This window comes from Notamacropus eugenii, chromosome 3 (assembly GCF_028372415.1).
Source record: "Notamacropus eugenii isolate mMacEug1 chromosome 3, mMacEug1.pri_v2, whole genome shotgun sequence".
NCBI lineage: Eukaryota > Metazoa > Chordata > Mammalia > Diprotodontia > Macropodidae > Notamacropus > Notamacropus eugenii.
The window spans coordinates 99370425-99385305 of record NC_092874.1 but is presented as its reverse complement, the minus strand read 5'-3'; the positions used below and the strand labels follow the sequence as shown (position 1 = coordinate 99385305).

Sequence of the window (14881 nt, the reverse complement as noted above, 5' to 3'; positions counted from 1 at the left end):
GCCTTTAAAAGCAATAACTAACATTTACATAGCACTTTGGAATCAACTAAAGTGTTACAAAGACTATCTCAGTTAAACATTATAAGGAATAGGCTGTGGTGGACAGAGAGGCAGACTTGAAATCAAGGAAACTTGGGTTCAAGTCCTGACTCTAGCCTATACTGGTGTTGTGATCCTACGAATTCTCAGTGTCCCATGAATCTGAGACAATAAAATATAGAGCAGTTGTCAAGCTTCCTTGGTGGAGGGAGTTTCCTCACTGGGATTTCCCTACATCAATAAAATAAGAACAGGTAGGAACTAGAAGGGTCCTACTGGAATGAAACTAGAGGGCTTCTCAAACTTTTTCCCCCTTGCAGCCCCTTCAGAGCTTCTTAAACTGTGTATGGGGACCCCACATGGGGTCATGACTCACAATTTAAGAAGCGCTGCATTGAGTGAGGAGTAATGTATTGTCCAACTCTTTGTGACCCCAAGGACCATAGCCAGGCTTTTCTATCTTCCACTATCTCCCAAAGTCTATCTAAGCCAGAGTTCATTGCTTATATGATACTGTCTATCCATTTTATCCTCTGCCATTCCCTGTTCATTTTGCCTTCAATCTTTCCCAACGTCAGGGTCTTTTCCAGTGAGTTCTACCTTCTCATGATGTGACCAAAGTATTTACACTTCAGTTTCATTATTTGACCTTCCAGTAAATAGTCTGAATTAGTGAGGGTGAGAAAATGGAGGAGATAGGAAAAGGCCCGTTGCAGAAAATGGATTTTTGAGCTGATTATTAAAAGAAGTCAGGGAAACCAAGAGGTGGAGATGAGAAATAACACTCCAGGAGTAAGAGACAGCCAGTGAAAGGGCAGTCAGGATATGGAATTTAAAAAATGATTTAGAGTAAAAGGCTATACATATAACGTGATTTATACTGAATGTATTCAGTGTATGAGTCACTATAAACTATGTAATAGCACATAAGCCAGTCCTGTCCCCCAGAACAGCATAAAGAAAATCAGAATTCTTTATTCTGTCCTGCGTACGCCAGAAGATATTGTGGTTCACTGTTACTCTCTTTCTCCCTTTAAAGTGAGCTGTCTGCTCTAGGAATTTTAGGGTGGATTTGCCTTTTGTAGTTTTAACCACTATAATACTGTCTACTTGAGAAGTGCTTTCATATTTATTAGTTTTGCAATACAACACCATTCAGCTGGCATAAGCCATTGCTTACGATGGATTTGGAAGAAGTAACTATTTTAAGGTGGTATATCCAGAGAGAAAATGAAACTCAAATGACCAAAAGGATAAAATAACAAAGAGATAAAGAAGTTTCCGTAGCGACAAGCAAAGAGGAAAACCCTTACTGGCAATGAAAATTATTAGATTGTGAAACAACCTTACAAGGCAAATATTAGAAAGTTCATCCCTATAGATGTTTAAAAAGAAATAGACCAGACCCAAAAGCTTAGAGACCTCTTTTATTGGAATTTAAGATAAGTTACTTATTTACTTTGAAGACAAATACTTCAATTTAACACATATCTAGTATTTACTCATTGTCTAACACTTCATAGAGTACTTGGGAAATATGAACCAAATTAATTTTTAATTACTATTACGGCTATTATGTTACATTAAGATTTATAAAGTCCTTTCCACCCAAACACCCTGTGAGGTAGCTAGTGTTAGGACACCATTATGTCTAATTTATACATGAGGAAGCAAAGCTTAAAGCAGATGACATATCCAAGATGAAACAACACACAGTCACTGAGGTCCTGGAAACAAATCTAATCTTACATCTTCTGACTCCATGTCTGGTAAACTTTCTGCTGTGCCAAGTTGCCTTATTAATAATACGTGTGTAGGCACTTGCTATTTTCCTTTGGAGCCCTTATTTCCCTTTAAATTCCTTCCCTTACCCCACCATGGATCTCTTCCTTGTAACAAGGAAAGTCATTTAAATAAAGCCAACAAAGCTATATTTGCATCATTCCACATCTTGCCTTCTGAGAGAAGGGAGGAGTAGAGGTTTCATTCAATTCCCAGGCCCAAGAATGTTCATCCAATTCATCAATTAAACAGTTTTTTTATTGTTGTCATTCACTTTAGTGTAGCCATTGTTTACCCTCTTGGCTCTGCTTTCCTCCATCACTTCATGGAAATCTCATCATATTCTTCTTAATTCCTTCTGTTCATCATTTCTGATGGAGCAGTAAGATTTTATAACATTAATATACCAGTTTTTTCTACCATTTTCCAACCAATAGGCACTCATTTGATTTCCAGGTTTTTTTCTACCAAAATAAAAGTTGGTTATGAATATTTTGTTGAATATTATGAATACTTCTTTTGGTTTTTGAACTCCTTCAGATGTATGCCCAGTAGTGGGATGAATACATTAAAGGCACACAGAGTTTTATGACTCTTCTCATACGGTTTCAGATTGTTCCCAAGGATGACTCTGCCTCATATTTAAAAGCTTACCCTGTGAGTTTGCAGTTCCGCTCAGGAGACAAGAAATAGTGCAATGCTAGTCAGTGTATTATTACTTCTACAAATGAGTGTTATGGACAGCATGTTTTAAGGGAATTCAGAGAAAGGGGAGAACGGTTTGAGAGCAACCTTTTTAGAAACAGTCAAATCTAACTAACTTAAAGGATAAGTCTATATGGTGTTATAGAGTTGTCTTCAAACCTATGAAGGTGTTGGTTCAAATCTAACACTTACTGGATATGTGATGATAAGCAAGTCATTAGTTTCTCAGTACTTTGGAAAAAACACTCAAAGATGCCAAACTATTTTTACCTAAGGACTTTCCTCATTAGAGAGTTCCTTACATCAATGAAATCACAGGTCTAGTTCCTATCCTATTCGATCCTTCAAGAATGAAGGATATATGGAACATCTATAGGATCCCCTCCCCTCCCCTCTCCTCCCTTCCCCTTCCCTCCCCTCCCTTCCTCTCCTCTCCAGATGCCAATGGGCCCCTGCCTAAGGGCTCTTCTGGACCCTCCTAGCTTTAGAATGGTTATCAATAGCAATTGTTGCTGTTTCCCACCCAGCCTAATGTCTTTCTTTTTCTTGACCTCATTAAAGGGGCCATGCTCTGGCTACTTCTTAAACAGGCCTATTCAATGAATGGGCATTGCCTCACCCTAAGTGAGTACCTGCAAAGACCTTGGTCTAAAGTGACCAAGGTCTCCCAGTGCATCCTGGGTCATCTCCAGTCATCCTGAGGAATATCAAGTCACTGGATTTAGATGGCTCTAGAGGATAAGTGAGGCTGGTGACCTGCACAGCCCTCCCTCAGTCAAAACAAAGTCAAGTGCAAGTCATGTCATTGTTTCTCTAATGGCATGGTCTTTTTCGGCAACGAAGGATGAACACAAACTTCTCTTTCCACCTCCTATAGTTTAGCTGCCCAAGTACTTGGTGTTTCTCAGGCATAACATTTCTCCTTTCTCTGTGCTTTTTTACCGACTGTCTTCCATGCCTAAAATGTCTCCCTCTTTACAGTTATCCTTTGGATTCCTTGGTTTCCTTTAAGATTCACCTCAAATCTCATCTTCTATGTAAAACCTGTCTGGATCCTCTTTCATGAAAGTGACTTCCCCCTGAAGTTATTCTGTATCACTATTGCCTGAATCTTGTATAGACCTGTACTTGTTGTCCCTCCTGTTAGGATGTGAGGGCTTGGACAGTTTGTCATTTTTTGTCTGTTTGTTTGTTTTTAATATCCTATGTACGCAGTACCAGGCACGTAACAGAGGCTCTTTAAAGAAGGGGAAAAAGGGGAAATAAGCATTCATATAGTTCTTATTATGAACCAGGCACTGTGCTAAGTCCTATTGCAAATATTATCTCATTTGATCCTCACAACAACCCTGTGAGGTAGATGTTGTTATTATCCCCATTTTGTATGCGAAGAAACTGAAGCAAACGGAGAATGAATGACTGATCCAGGGTCACCCAGCCAGGAAGTGTCTGAGGCTAGATCTGACTCCCACGGCACTCTATCCAGTTCTCCATCTGGCTGCTCATCTAAATACTTGTTGACTGATTGGCCAAATAAGTGATAAGATAAAAGTAGTAGCATTTGAGGGAGATTAGTCTGGCATCAGTGTGTGGCATAGTGTGAATAAGGTGAGAGAGTATTTGTGAGGCTGTGATTAGGCTGCAATGATTCTGGCACGACGAAAGGGATAATCCCCTGAGAAGAGAGATGTGCTTCAGTTAGCATTTCGGCCAGACTGAGATGTTTTATTATAATTCACTAGATTTCTGCTATTGGTGGGTTGTTGTTTATATGATTATAGTCATGGTATACATTTTGTTTTTAGTTCTGCCACCTCCGCTATGTATCAGTTCACGTATCTCATTTTCTCTGAATTTCTCACATTTCATTATTTTTATAGAGAAATATTATTCCTCTTCCCAACTTCAACCTGTGTATATATACACATGGAAACACACATAGGCATATATATGTAAACACATATAGGTATATGCACATATACATATATGGATATATGTGTCCACATACACATATATATCCACATATACACACACATATATCCACCCTTCAATAGGCAGTTAAAATTACCATCTTCCTCCAAAGACTCTTCCTTCTGTTCAAGTTAATATTAATCTCTTCTTTTATATTCACCATGGAAATTTGAATTCCTATAGAAAGTATTGTTTACATCACTCATTTCCATATTTTTTCTTTTTAAAAATTTTATCTTTTGTTTTGTACATTAGCTACTTTTCAGTGTCCTCCTTCCTCCAAGAAAGTCATCCAATGTAACAAATAATATTTTTAAAGAAAAAATAGAGAAAGAGGAAGAGAAAAATCAGAATAATATTTTGAATACATCAAAAGCCTCTTAAAAATATGCAATGTATGTGTATCACCTATAGACAGCCCTCCCTCTCTTCAAAGGAGGGACTTTAGCTAGTATTTTTCTTTTAAAAAGAGTGATGTGCAACTGGGGAAAAATAAAATAGTCTTTAAAAAGGAAAAAAATAAAATGTTATCAGAAGTGGGATATAGAAAGATTTTAGGAAAAGTAGGAGTTCAGAGAATGTTTCAGAGTAAATACTGAGAGAATTTGGTGAGTGATTTGGATATGAGGATAAAGGAGAAAAAAAATAACTGTACATTTTGAAACTGGGAGAATACCGGTATCACTGATAGAAGTAGGGAATTTGGAAAGGGAAATTGGAAAGATAATCTAAGTTCAATTTTAGGCATGTTGATTTTGTGGTGGCAGTAGGATATCCAGATGGATGTATTCTGTAGATAGTTGGACATGAAGGCTTGGAGCTCAAGAGAGAGGTCTGGGCTAGAGATATAGATTCCAGTATCCTAAGTGTAGAATTGATTGTTTTGACCATGAGCTAGGAATCTTTCCAGAAATATGTCCAGCTATAAGAATGCATTCAGGCATCAAGGAGTTTTTGAATCAAAAATTCTATCTTTATCTCTGTCTCTGTCTGTATATGTATACACACATGAACATAATATACATATGACACACATGTGCATAGTATGTACTAAACATGTACATATTTATGTGTATATGTACATGCACATATGTGGATAATGATAACTATAGCCTCTACCCTTATAGGGTTGTTTTGAAACTCTAAAGACACATGTATGTGTCTGTGTGTGCATGTATGTGTGTGTGCATGTATGTGTGTGTGTGTTTGTGTAATGTCCTTAGAGTCTCAAAACGACCCTATAAGGTAGAAGCTACAGTTATTGTTATCCCTATTTATATACACATTTCTATGTCCAAAAAGAATATGAAATGTCAACAGCCCCTCATCTACTTCAAAGTCAGACTTCCATCCCATCCCCCTATGGAGACAGAATTCAAAAAGCAAAGTAAATACATAACAAAGTACATTTCTACCGCAAGGCAGAAGTCTACCTTTAGCGTACAAGAACAACTCCGTATGTTTGTTGTGTTTCCAGAACTGCAGCCCCTAAACTGTCATTTTATTAGCCAAACAGCATGGAACCAGTCTGTCAAGTGCACAAACTGACAGGTTGGACCCTAAGTTAGTTTATAGCTAAACTTCAGGTAAAACAGTAGAAATGGCATGCTCCATTCTGGGCAGGGATGTATCTGGTGTTTTTCTAAATAAAAAGAATCATACTTTGGCATTTCTAATGTAATTGAGTTAGTGATATTATGAGCTTAGGGGTGTTAAAATATTTCATTTCTAAAAAAAAGAAATAATATGAAAAGAGAAGAAAAAAACAGTTTTGGCTTTTTTCCACTGACTTCAGACTGAGTCTCCACCTGGACCTAGAGAAATAGCTCTTTTTTCCATCATCTTCATTATATTATATTGTGTTATGTTATTTTTTTTCTACTACTTGGCCTGTTTCGAGGCTGCCAGCTGGGGGCCAATTACTGCCATTTGGAAGAGTGGATTTTTTGATGTGAATACTTGTCCTCAGGACCTACATCGAGACTGCCATCTCATTTCGCAAAATTCCTGTGTTTTTAATACCCAGTAATCTGGCACTGAGCACTCAACACAGCAGCATAACATATCAAATCCATTCCCCTCACTCCCTGAACTCAATTTCTTTTGACCCATTTACATGCTATTTTTTTTAAGTTCAAATGACAATATGAATTCGGAAACCTCTGAGATTCCCCTTGGCTTTTCCTGTATTTTAAATAAATCTTTAATCTATTGAATTTATTTCCAAGTCCAATTTTAAAAGAATTTTAACCTTATACTACATCAGGTACTGTGTTAAACTCTGGGAATACAGACATAAGAAAAAAAAGACAGTTCTTGTCCTCAAGTAGTTTATATTCTAATGAGGGAAGACATTTTATGAAAAGAAGTTAAAAAGAAAGGAAGAGGGGCATGGAGGAGAAGGGACCCATGTAAGGGCATGGTAGAGAAAGTCTGGAGTATCAAGGATAGAGTCCAGAGAGGCATGAAGACATGACTGACCTTTATGAGATTATATGAGATTTTTAGAAGAACCAGACAATCAGAGGAAAGGTCCCAAGGGGGCAAATTGTACTACTTGTATTATAAATCTATGGAATTTCCAGGGTGAGGAAGAAACAGTGGAGCAGTAGAGAAAGTCTGGAGAGTAAGAAGTGGAGCTCGAGGAGCAATGAACAGTGTGAGAATTTATGAATGTAGAAGGAAAGGATGAAATTGTTGATGTCAAAGCCCTAATCCCTGTAGGAAATATTTTTCATTCCAAGGCCCAACACACTCTTGAGACTCAAGTTTCACACTTATTCTGGTGCACACTGTTGCCAACTCCAGAAATGTCTTTTCTTTTCTCTTTTCTTCCTTCTCCCTTCTCCTTCTCCTTTCCTTCCTCCCTCCCTTCATCCCTTCCCCACCTTCGTTCCTTTCCCCTCCCTTCCTCCCTCCTTGTATTTTAATTGGGATTGGAAATTCCCAGTACATAGGTTCTCTCTAAGTATATGAGTCAACACCTGCCATGCAATTCATAGTCTTACATCAAGGTATCTTTAATTGGGGTGAACTTTTTCTAAATATTTTAATGACTATGTTTCAATGCACACTACACATGTGTGTGTATACATATACTGTATGTAATGTTACATATTACACACACACATATACATACATGTATATATATTAAATAGGTATCCTTTGTAATCCTCTATATTTTATTTTATATCCTTAAAAATGCTATTCTGAAAAGAGGTCTGTAGGCTTTCACCAGACTGCCAAAGGATCCATGAAACAATCATAAAAAAAGATAAGGAATTCCTGTCATAAAGAATGGTTTGGAACAACGAAGGGAGAGTGACCTGTCCACAGTCACAGATCTGTTATGTATCAAAAAGTAGGACTTGTTCTAAGGTTTGTCTGGCTTTGAGGCTAACTCTTTCTTCAGTGAGCCATGTGTAACAGCAAGGACCCTGGCATACACAGGAGGGCCTGATGTACAGGTTCTTAGATCTGCTTTTCTAAAAGGAAAGCAACTTTTGAGCAACTTTAATCAAGTACATGTATCATTCACTTAGTTCAGGGAAAAAAGTCAGCACTCTGAAATTCAGAGAAAATACAGAGAAATAAAGACCTGTTGGTTATTTAACTGTTATTTAAAAACAAGACTTCCAACTATCTGACCATAAGCAATACATGCATCACAGATCAATAGACAAATCCAACTGTATGGCCATATATGTATAGTTACCAGAGAGAGAAGCACCAGCATCTGGGTTTTTAAAGTTGGGCTTTCCAGTAATGGCTATCCAGAGTTTCATCTGACCAAACAAACACTTCCAGTGAATAAGCCCCGAAGTAAAATTTCCCTCAGAGTATTTATACACTTTTTAGAGTCAGAGGGGATCACAACCCTTGAGAACCAGTACCTCATTAGAAATTAACAAAAGTTGTGGGCCTTCCTACAAAACAAATCTCCCTTAATCAAACTTCCCTTAATGGGCAGGCCCATTAATGGGTGGGGAAGAGCTTTAACTCTCATAGTCAACATTACACCTTGCTGCTTCTTGACAAAAGAGATACTTCCAGTACAACTACCCTTGTTCCAAACTCAGTTCCATAGTACTCTACTCTGACTCTCTAATATTGCTCCAACATAAAACTCCAACCTAAAACCAACCTATAAAAATATATTCTTGCCATTTTTTCTGGCTTCTTTTTTAAACTACTATTTTCACCACTTCTGTTTTACTCTTTATTCTCCCAGTAATCAGTACTGGTCTTTGAGGGATATATCCATATCAGTTCATAATTAGCATCTTAAAATTGAAAGCATCTGCTTTCCCATTTTAGGACCTGCACAGTGCCTCAAGGACACACCTGTTTCTCCCTTTTTTCTCTTTCTACTTTCTAATCTCCAGTATCCCAACCTAATGGCAGGTAGTTATGAAATGATTAATGATTACTGGAGATCACATTTGGCTCTAAAAGAGAATTTTTCACCATACTTTTTGTTATTCAGGGGAAGCCACCCAGAATGCTGGACAGATAGGTGGCACAGTAGATAGAATGCCAGACCTGAAGTCAGGAAGACTCATCTTGAGTTTAAATCTGGTCTCAGACACCTACTAGCTGTGTGACCCTAGGTAGGTCACTTAACCCTATTTGTCTTAGTTCCTCAACTGTAAAATGATCTAGAGAAGAAAATGGCAAACCACTCCAGTATCTTCCCCAAGAAAACCCAAATGGGATCACAAAGATGTGGACACAGCTGAACAACAAACAAAACACAGGATGCTAACTATGCTGACTCAAATGGGGTTTGTCCCAGAGTATTGACTTGGGGTGGAAAGGATGATATTCAATATACTTCCTCCCCTTCTTCAACACTTATCCCCATGCATTCCAGCCCAGGAAACAGAAAGATACAATATCAATCCCCACCCCCATCAACCCCATTATCCTTTTGCCCATGTCACACCTCTCCCTGGCCTACTTTGCTCTCCAACTCTTTTGGCACTAAAGTTGGTTCTTTGAAGGGCAGTTAACTGACTCCTGGCAGGGCCATATCTGAGGAGAGACTATTCTTTGTGCTTTCCCGTCTCAATCTACTCAATGCCCCATTCCCCCAATCTGAATTTGTTCTAGGTGCCTTTTTTTTGGTTCTGAAAAACCTGACTATATATCACTGACCTTCTGAGAATAATGCCATAAAAAAAAACAAAAAAAAAAACAAAAAAAAAAACACCAGTAGTTACTCTCCTAACCATGCCTTGGTCTTAATTCCAGAGATTCACTATTAAGTGGCTGAATTATATTTTAAAAAGCTCTTTATCATTTTCAAAGCATTCAACACATAATACTATCAGTTAACCTGGATAACTATTGTCGTCTCAGGTTGCAGATGAGGAAACTGAGGGATTAAATGATATGCCCAAGACTGTCCTGCTAGGAACTCACAGGGACTAGATTTGAACCTAGATCTTTTAATTGCAAGTCCAGAGTTGTTACCATAAAACCACACTGCCTCAAACTTAGTTTACTTTTCCTCTCTCTCTTCTCTCATCATTCCACTAACAATATCATCTCATTACTAATAAAGTTGCTAATATTGGGGGCTGGGAGGAAACAACGTTGTCATGTAGCAGTCTTATCAGTGGCATAGCTTTTCTGTGTCACTCAACTCCCTGTCATATTTGACAGTGCTGCCGACTATAAAGATTCTCTCTTGTCAGTTGTGTTCTCCCTGAAACTTTATTGAGCATGTGACCAAAAAGGTATGCACATTTGCTTTATTGAATAAATCTAATGGGACATTCTTATGGTGATCCAGTCGTATGGTGAACATGTTCGTAGACATCAGCATGACGTCTTGCCTCTCTCTCTTTGCACTGTCTGTCCTCCATTCCTGGAATGTTCTTCATCAGTACACCCATCAGAATCCCTGGTTTCCTTCAAGACTCACTTCCTGCTTCTCCTTCTCCCCTGCTAATAGACTGCCCATTTCCCCAGATTCGGTTTTCTTTTGGTATACATTATGTTATCTCCCTTTTAGGTTATCATTTCCTTGAAGGCAGGGGCAGTTTTGATTTCTGCCTTTGCATTCCTAGTGTTTAGGATGGCACCTGGCATGTAGCTGGCATTTAATTAATAGACTGTAAGTTCACTTAGGTGAGGAACTATATATTTTTTTCATTTTTGCATCCCTGGTCCTCAGTCCTGTGAATTATATAAAGTAGGCATGTACTATATTTTGAGTTGAACTGAGTTTTTAAACCTTATCTTCATAAAGATGATATATGGTACCTAGAGATGTGACTCAGTTTAATAAACTGTCATGTATAGTATTTACCAGCTGATAACATACAAGTACTCTTTTTCTCTTCATCTACTATCCAAAAAATAAATAATGCCTTTTCTTATTGATGGTGGTTGTCTTTTCAACTTTAGAATAAGTTTAGAATCAAAGATACTACTGAAATCAAAAGGTTGTTTCAAGTATTATTTTGATTTTCATGATTTCATATAGGACTTCATCTCTTTGATGGGGTTAGCGCTCTCATCTCTGCCTCTGACTTATTTGAAGACAATTTGTGATGGGTTGAATACTCTCCCTAACTTAAGCTCTGATCAAGGATCGTGGGACGTTGAACTCAATATTAAAATCTTATTTTTACCTTATATCTTCAAATGATTTTTTTAAAATAACAAAGCTAGCTAAGCTGTACAAAGGCAGAATGAAATACTCAGACCCAAGATGGCATTCTTATAATAGGGAGATTGCCTTTTAGAGTATATATGTGCTGGGTTGATTGATAAAGGTTTGAGGAAGAAGTTATGAACTCAGAGTCACTCTCATTCTTCAGTTATCAATCAAACGTGCACTTCAATATTTCTTTAGGAAGGGATGTTCACAGTGCCCCAGTCTCAAGCTTTCAAGATCTCATCATGCCTCAGTAGGGTTTGAAAAGATGATATTGCAGAAATAGACAGCTTTGACATAAGCCTGCTGCTGAGGGCTGTCATGTGACCTCCAGAGAAAGTGTGTCAGATTTTTAAAAAGTAGTTTCCAGGAGTTTGGAGAGATGAAGGGGGGAGGGCGGTGAGGAAAGGGAACATTCTTTCTTCTTTGACATGTTTTTTTCTGCAATTCATTGATATGCATAGATTTTTCATTTTCAGGCTTGATCTAAATAATTCTAATTAGGTTTTCATGCATCTCAATATCCTTTGTGGAAAAAAGCCTTCTTCATTTCCTCCCATCTCTTTTCAATTTCACTGTTTTATTTTATTTTCCTTTTAGGGAAATTTCTTTTCCCACGTAATAAAATATCTACTCTCCCAAGATAACATCTAACATTTCTCCCCACCTCATTCCCACACACCCAACCCTCTAAGTACAAACACATTTAGCCTCTTGCACTCCTCTGTTCTCTGAGGCTAGTTCAGCTATTTCATTGGTAGTGTTTTAGTTTGAAAGCTTCTGTGCTTCCGACTAACAAGAAAACTTTATCAATTAAAAAAAATCAGATTCAGTATGCTGGTGGGCAGCAGCAAGTTTAGGCATAATTCGGAAGCCACCATGCCTTGTACTTAGCAAATCCCATTTTCTCAGCATCCATCTACTTTCTTAATGATGCCCTTTTCCCTCTGCAAAAGCATACCCCTACTTTAATTCCCACACCATTATCAAAATATGCTTGCTAAGTATGAAGGTAGGATTTTTTAATTGTGGTTATTTTTTTTTAATGTTATTGCTTATTGGATTCAGAGTTAGGGAAGAGGTAGGTTTGAATTCTTTCTCTGATACTAGCAAAGTTACCTTGGGCAAGTCACTAAATTGTTCTGAACCTCAGTTTTCTCATCTGTAAAATGAGGAGACCTCACAGAGTTGCTGTGACTTTCTAAAAATATTATGTATATGAAATACTTTGTAACCTATGCAAAAGTCATCTATTATTATAGGTACCCCATTTGTTTTAGAAATGGTCTTTCCTCTGACATGCCGTTCTCTTTCTATTATTGACAGTCTGGTACAATTACTCTCACCCAGGACTTAGGCACTTAAATAAATGCTTACTGATTGATTAATAAAAGAAGGAATGTGATCTACAAAGAGATATTAACAATGCTTCCTGAGCAAGCCAAATGAGCTACATAGATTTGTGCATATATTACATATAAGCATATGTGGAGTAGCTATAATTTTGTCATCATAGGGAGCTCCTGTAGTAGATAAATTATAAGGAGTTATCAAGAGTAACATAATCATTTAATTTTCAAATCTGGATTATCCAAGTCTGCCTTACTCCAAGCCCATTCCTCTGTATTTTATGCTATACTGTTATTCTTATCTATACCCATTCCTATATGTGCCTTTGCATTCCTATATCATATGCAGACATTTGATTCAATTCAGCAAGCATTAATCAAGCACTTCCTGTGTCCTTTGCGTTATTTTGGTCAGTGGAGATATAAAATGTAACCAGTCTCTGACCTCAAGGAAGCTATATTATACATAAGAGTTACAAACATTTTTCTTATATGATGTTTCTACTTATTTTATACATACATGTATCTACATATCCAAAAGAAGTTGCAGATCTGAGATTGCAAGTTCTAGCCTCAAGTGATGGTGTTTATGTTTGCATCATTGGAGTAATTAATTACATAGAAGATGATTCTCAGAATATAATTACAGATACTTTATCAGTTACATTAACAACATCAAATAGGGGAATCTTTTGGATTAGAAATATAGATTGTTCATTCTTTATTTGGGGAGAGAAAAGAGATTTAAGAAGTTCGTAGTGTTGGTTAGCTAAACAAATGATCTCTGGCAAAAATATGGTCAGTTCCTCCAAAACCATGCTGTGACTTTTAAATGTTAGTTCGATAACATAGCCACCCAGCAAAATGGCTCGTTGAAATGATGAAATTAAAATGTTTATATTCTACACATGCATGCTCAGAAGAAAATCTCACTTCAATTATAACTGTTATGAAAGCTGAAGTAATTTTCCAAGCTAGTGTTTGGCTATTCCGTGGAGACTAAAGGAAGCTGGTACATTGATGGTTCTTATTAATTCTCCTCTTTTAGTTATAGGAAAATAAAATAATTCCTTTGTGATGTAAATTTTTGGGCAATGTGGCAGGGAGGGACTTTGACTAAAAGGTAGAAAAGCTAGAAAGAAAGAAAAGGATATTCAGGAACAATAGCCATCATTTTATGTTTGACACTTTTGAATGTTTTTCATAAGGTAATTTAAAAAAGAAATTCTGATTCGCTTTAATCAGCACTTTCTGCCCTCCCCCTGAAGCAATTTATGTTAATTAATTTTTCTGACAGGACTATATTTCAGACTTTTCCTGCATCTCCACCTCCCAAAACATTTTCCAAGGGATGTGCAGCTGAATATTTTTTTTCCCCTTAGTTCTTGTGTTCTCTTGGAAGTTCTGATGTTAAGTATGGGTGTCAGACTGGAAAATTTCACCAGCAGAAAAAGTTAAACAAGGCATAAAATCCACATTAGTAACATCCCATTAACCCATCAACCAGAAAGCTTTTGTTACATGATTTTCATCTTTTATGAAATTATTTTGGTGTCTTTTCTGGTCCTTTCACCAATAGGACTAAAGTGGGATTCAGATTTATTTATCATGCTAGAAATGTTGAGGCTATATTTAGTCTTATTCCTCTAAAATTCCACTGTCTTTGCAAAAGAGTAAAATTATCTTAGTTTAATAATGATCATTCCTGATTAGTGTGTAGATAAAAATTTGAGAAGCACATTAATTAAAGAAACTACTTAAACAATTCTCTTCAAATATTCATTTTGACATAATATCCCATTTCTATTCTACATATTAATTTTATATATGTAATATGGGATTGTTCTTATTTTAAAGTCCCTATATGGGGGCTTTGGTGAGATAAGCTATTACTAGAGAAGCTGAGACTCTTGGATCTCTTTAACTTAGAAGTTCTGAGTTACAGTGAAATTAAGCTGATTGGGTGTCCACACTAAGTTTGGCATTAATATGGGTGAGTCCAGGAGGGCAGGGGATCACCAGGTCGCCTAAAGAGGGGTAAACTGACTTTGGTCAGAAGATGGAGCAGATTAAAGTTATAGTCTTGTGATAATAGAAGAGAAAAACGCAAACTGGCCTAGGGATCAAACCTGATAGGTTAGTTTTCAACTTTGATGCCCTGTCCCAGGGATTCTTAACCTGAAGTAAAGATTATATAATTAATTTTAATAATACTGATAGCTATATCTCAATGTAATTGGTTTCCTTTATAATACCATGTGCTTTATTTTACATATTTGTAATGGTTATCCTGAAAAGAAGTCCCTAAATTTACTCAAATTGCCAGAGGTTCATCACACACACATACACGTACACACACACACACACA

The 14881-nt window shown here is 37.1% G+C and overlaps 1 protein-coding gene across 1 annotated transcript in view; it reads left to right on the top strand.

Moving 5' to 3' along the window:
- Positions 1 to 14881, top strand: part of CNTNAP2 (contactin associated protein 2) — a 2725119-nt gene that overhangs the window by 2023202 nt on the left and 687036 nt on the right. The window lies entirely within an intron of this gene.